Source organism: Bison bison, unplaced genomic scaffold, assembly GCF_000754665.1.
Source record: "Bison bison bison isolate TAMUID 2011002044 unplaced genomic scaffold, Bison_UMD1.0 scf7180017864294, whole genome shotgun sequence".
Taxonomy (NCBI): Eukaryota; Metazoa; Chordata; class Mammalia; order Artiodactyla; family Bovidae; genus Bison; species Bison bison.
The window spans coordinates 1,573,846-1,580,319 of NW_011494866.1; positions in this window are offsets into that span (position 1 = coordinate 1,573,846).

The window sequence follows — 6,474 nt, forward strand, 5'->3', positions numbered from 1 at the left end:
ATTCACTACTGGAGAAACTCTTACACACATACAAGGAAAACAACTGAGAACAATGGAATCATCTCAAATGTCTGTTGGTAGGGGAATGGTAAATAATCTGGTGTATTCAAACACTGGAATATCTTATGACTGTAAAATTAATAGAATATAGTTACACATAAAATGAATGTTTTAAAAAATGATTTTGAGTGAAAGTCTCAGAAAAACACATTAAGCATAACATTATTTTTATAAAAATTAAAGCTAGAAAAACTAAATAATGTAAGGCTATGGTTTTTCCTGTGGTCATGTATGGATGTGAGAGTTGGACTGTGAAGAAGGCTGAGCGCCGAAGAATTGATGCTTTTGAACTGTGGTGTTGGAGAAGATTCTTGAGAGTCCCTTGGACTGCAAGGAGATCCAACCAGTCCATTCTAAAGGAGATCAGCCCTGGGATTTCTTTGGAAGGAATGATGCTGAAGCTGAAACTCCAGTACTTTGGCCACCTCATGTGAAGAGTTGACTCATTGGAAAAGACTCTGATGCTGGGAGGGATTGGGGGTAGGAGGAGAAGGGGACGACAGAGGATGAGATGGCTGGATGGCATCACTGACTCGGTGGACGTGAGTCTCAGTGAACTCCAGGAGTTGGTGATGGACAGGGAGGCCTGGCGTGCTGCGATTCATGGGGTTGCAAAGAGTCGGACATGACTGAGTGACTGATCTGATCTGATCTGAAGGCATTATATCTAAGAGAGAAAACTATGGAAAAAGAAAACCAGAAGTGATAAACACAAAATTCAATATAATGTTACTTGTGGAAAAAGACAAGCAGTGGGATGGATAAAGAACTTACAGGTAATTGGAGGTTGTTGGTTATACTCTAATCTTTGAATTACATAGTAAGTGGTTTCATTACATAATCATTATTCTTTAAAACTTACATATATTGCATATATATTCTTTGGATTGTAGCAAATAGTGCGTTAGAAAAGATAATAAAGAAATATGCTATAAAACAAATAAATCCAATTTCCATTTTTATGTCTCACTGGATAAAGTGATGTTTCTATGGTCACATCCAGCAACAAGTGAAGTCAGGATATTTATTTTCACAGATAGGCACACTGCTGCCCATGAAAATCAGATTTTGCATGCCTCATTAACTATATCACCCTGACCAAGTTGCTAACATCTCTTCAGTTCAGTCCAGTTCAGTCACTCAGTCATATCCGACCCTGCAACCCCATGAACCACAGCACGCCCGGCCTCCCTGTCCATCACCAACTCCCGGAGTCCACTCAAACTCATGTCCATTGAGTAGGTGGTGCCATCCAACAATCTCATCCTCTGTCGTCCCCTTCTCCTCCCGCCGCCAATCCCTCCCAGCATCAGGGTCTTTTCAAATGAGTCAGCTCTTCACATCAGGTAGCCAAAGTATTGGAGTTTCAGCTTTAACATCAGTCCTTCCAACGAACACCCAGGACTGATCTCCTTTAGAATAGACTGGTTGGATCTCCTTGCAGTCCAAGGGACTCTCAAGAATCTTCTCCAACACCACAGTTCAAAAGCATCAATTCTTTGGCGCTCAGCTTTCTTTATAGTCCAACTCTCACATCCATACATGACCACTGGAAAAACCATAGCCTTGACTAGATGGACCTTTGTTGGCAAAGTGATGTCTCTGCTTTTTAATATGCTATCTAGGTTGGTCATAACTTTCCTTCCAAGGAGTAAGCATCTTTAACATCTCTTAGGCTCAGTAATATGAGTTCCCCTTAACCTTTTTCATTTTAGCGTATCCAATACACTAAACTTGTATTAGATACACTATCCAGTTGGATACACTATCCATAAATAAATATACATGAATGTTCTTTGTAAACTAAAAATACTAAAAAAAAAAAAAACGTAAAGGACTATGATTCTCAAGCATAATTCTTTTGGGAAAATGAAAATCTTAATCTTGACAATTTCAAGTACACAGTTGATTGGGTAGAGTCTCTGATTTCATATATGAACCTATCTCAGTGTTTGTCTTCCAGAATAATATACAGACTCAGCATTGAGAGCTCCATATTATAGAATTAAGAAGGCAGGTTATTATAATGCATCATACATGTGTGCATGGTAAGTCTCTTCATTTATGTCTGACTGTGCAACTTTGTGGACTGTAGCCTGTCAGGCTACTCTGTCCATGGGATTCTTCAGGCAAGAATACTGGAGTGGGTTGCCCTGACCTCCTCCAGGGGATCTTCCTAACCAAGGGATCAAACCCCTCTGCCTCCTGCAATGGCAGGTGGGTTCTTTACCACTAGCATGACCTGGAAAGCTCAACACATCGTACAGACAAGCACATCTTCTGATAATGTGCCTTAAAAATAAATAAATAAAACAGAAAAAATAGATACAATAAAAATAATGTCTAGATGCAGTCATATTACTACATATTTTGCTGGAAGCAAAATAATTTTGCCGAAATATTCAGTGAAACTATTTGCTATTCAATTCAACATTTATTTAGCGCCTAGTCTGTGCCAAATCCTGACCTAAACAGAACTGGTATAGAGAGATAAGTAAAACACTGTCTTTGCTCAGGGCCAACTTTTTGCAGAAACCCAAACTGTAACCATGGTAGTTTACATGAATGATGCCCCCTGTGGGCAGTGCCTACACACAGGGACCTTAAAAACAGAAATAATGGGAAAAAAGAAAGAAAGAAAGAAACATAAGTCAAATAGGATACAAATCAGGTTTGTGAGAAGAACCTTGAATGACCACTCAAGGGGAAAATCATTCATTTCATATTCTTTGGATTGGAAAAAGTCTTAAAATCTACATGCCAAGATTTGGCTTGGATATGAACAAAGGGGTTCTCACCCTCATTTAAAAGAGTAAATTGCTAAATCACTTTAGAGAGCCAATTTTAAAATAGCTAGTAAAAGCTGATCCTTCCACTGTGATTCAGCAATGTCAACCTGAGATCTATATCCTTGAGAAACTAATGCACGTGGATAATATGACCATGTAGAATAGAGGTGAAACTATTGATATTGGAGTGCTAAGGGGAGCCCAGAGGAGGGAGGAGCTGTAGAGAGGCTGAGACAGTTGATAGAGCGGGAAACATTGAGGAATCAAGAATCTACCAGGTGGACAAAAGAAGCACTGGCATTCCCGGTAGAGACAAGGGTGTACAGAGGTGTTGGGGAAAAAGCATGCAGTGACCAAAATGTCTAAGTTGTGGAAAGTGACTCAGTTTACTTGAAGCAAAAGTGGAAGAGAAAGTGTAACAGAGACGAGGCACATGCAAGGATTCAAATTTCAGATTCAGGAATTTGAGGACATGCTTCACTGTCAATAAAAATTAAAACAACTTTTTTCTGAGAATTAATGGAAAGATATGGTATAAGCCCTAGAGTTTAAGAAAAGTTTACACTAAACATCTTTTATACTAGAAATCTTCTGTGATTTCTGTGTGTGTGTCCAACATTCGCTCTCCCTTAGTATCAGCATGATGTCTAGTTTCAGAGAATAACCTACATGACTCTAAGTAGGTGTGGTTCAAATCGTCTGCCCTACTACCCACTCCCAGTGGGGGAGAGAAACAACAATATAGTCCACATCCGTAACAGAGTTGTAAATATCATTATGAATGTTATCATAGAATATAGAAAAATATTCAAGAATCACTTAAAGAAGTATATTCAATCTCATACATACATTACATGCCAAGGAAGATGAGCGAGTCTGATGAATAACATTCATGATTCTTGATCTCTCAACTAAAGGAAGATTTTTAAAATCCATCGGTGAACCCCGTTACTTTCAAAATTCATCCTGAATCTTACCATTTCTTTCCACCTGCTACTGTAGCTTAAATCACAATCATCTTCTACCAAAACTAGTAAGTCCCTATATTCCAGTCCTGTGTACCAGAGTTTATTCTCAAAATAGTAACAGGAGTGATCCTTTAAAGATATAAGTTGGATAATTCTCTTGTCTCTCTACTGTTATCAGTCTTCCAGAATGTCTAAGAATAAAACCTGGCAATACCTTCCTATCCTCATACTGCCACTTTCCTCCTAAGTCATCCTGCTCCAACCACCCTAGTCCCCTTGCTATTCCCAGGGCACAGTAAGTTTCTTGATTTGTTTTCTCCCAGCATCACTTTTTTTCCCAGAAGAATCACAAATATCACCATATCAGAAAAGACCTGTCTGATTACTATATGCAAAATAGACCCTATCACTCTCTTTCTTGTCCTCCTTTGTCCCACTCTATTTATGGAGGCAGGGTATTTATATAGTTATATATTTTAAGTTTGTTCACATCTTATCACAGATATCTAAAACCCCATAGCAACTGTCTCATTTTAAAGTTCAAATAATAATTGAGTAATCAACTTCATTAAACCAATAAATTGTGGTCCATTTAAGGCAGAGCACACAAACCAAGTGGACTAAAGAGACTCCATTCTTTTACTGTAATTATTATTAGGAAAGGAAAAACTCTTTCTTTAGAAGTTGCTAGATTAAAAGAGAAAAGTCTAGAGCCAAAAATAAATGAACAGAAAAGCCAACACTATGAAGTAGGCTGGGGGCAGTAAGTAGAAAAACAGCCAGACAGCATAATTCCAGCCCCTAGATCTAGCCAGACCTAGACCTAGCTGTAACTCTGGACTTTTCAGGTAAGTGCACTGATAATTGTCTTGTTTTCTTTATGCACTTTGACTTGAATTTCTGACATTTGCTTCTAAAAGAGTCCTGATCGATATAATAATCAATCTCTTCAGATAAACACAGGTAAATTGAGATCTGGAAGAAGGAAGAATTTTGACCAAACTCACAAATTATGTTCAAGCCAAGACAACTTTGGATCTTCTGAGCCTAAGTCCTGGTCTTTTCCCACTTTATTAACTGCTGCAAAATAGCTTTAAATCCGCCCATGATCTCAGGTTGTTGTATATTTACAAAACTGCCTAGTGTTCAGGCCAGGAATCCTAGGAAATTAAGTAGGTTGAGATGAAGTTTCTGAGTTATTTAATCTTTTTAAATTTAAACTGCCACCTCACTGTGGGGGAGTCCAGCTCAGAAAAAAAAAAGGAAAAAAAAAAAATTCCTTAAGGAAAATATCAGGGTTAATCCTCTAAATCTAACTTAAGCTATATGTTGGCTAGAGAAAGAAAAATTGCCTTTATAAAGACTTGGTTTTTTTCTCATAAAACTGGTAACATTCATACTTTTTCTCCCACAGTTTATTGCAAGTCACAAATCTTTTAATTCCCTGTAACCACTTTAATGTAACCCAATCATTGTTTTTGTGCACTACTGTGGATCTGACAAAACCCACAAGCTCAATTGTGAAACTGTCAGATAATTATAAGAAAATGTTTAGCTCAGTACCTGGAACACAGTAGATATTTGATATCTTCTATTCTTTATGTACAAACAAACATGTGTCCTGTGTAGAATACTGTAAAAATGTGCAGGATAGTTTGCTTAACTTTTACAGTCCTTAAGATCTGAGACAATCACCTCTATCAGAAAAAGCATCCTAGACAAGTGGTCATCTCTCCTACCTCTGAAGACAAAAGTAAAAGCGAAAGTTGTTCAGTCGTGTCTGACTCTTTGTGACCCCATGGACAATATACAGTCCATGGAATTCTCCAGGCCAGAATACTGGAGTGGGTAGCCTTTCCCTTCTCCAAGGGATCTTCCCAAGCCAGGGATGGAACCCAGGTCTTCTGAAGACAAGATACCAAGATACTGAAATACAGGGTCACAGATAGCATAAGTCAGATTCTCCCAAATAATCGCCATTCTCTGGAGTATTTTTCAGAGGTTATCTTCCATTTATTGCTAGAGACTTTTCCTTGTAAAGTACCCCCAAAGAACTAACTTCTAGATCCTCGTTCAGTCTGGATCGTAATCCAGTGTAAAATCTGTTGTAGCTTTTAAGCTCAGTATCAGGTACTGCTTCCTCTGCCAGCCTCAAGGCCTTTAGGCAATATTGTCAGACTTTATGTAACTGTGACTCAGCTCACAGATCACAGCAAGAGACACTAAGAACCTTCCAAGAGAAGCTCTTTTGTCATGAACCTACACCAAAGGTAGATTATGTGTGAGTCTTGTCAGTGCTCATGAATAGTCAAACCACTTACAGTTCCAAGAATGAGGAGCCCTACTTTGACATGAGATTCTTGACTAACAAGTCAGGAATTCACAATGACACTTAAATAGCTTCACGATTATGTTCTCTTCCACTTACTACCTCTGTTTTCCTTAGTGAGGTCCTTAATCCTCTCTAAGACTCAATTTCCTTGGCTTTACTTGAGAGTAATAACTACCTAATTCATGGATTGTTGTTAGTATTCAATAAATAATTATATTTCTTAGTTCTAGTAGTCAGTGACATTACCTACTATCAGTTATTCTTTGTGCAGCTTCTCAGGTAGCACAGTGGTAAAGAATCTGCCTGCCAGATGCAGGAGACACAA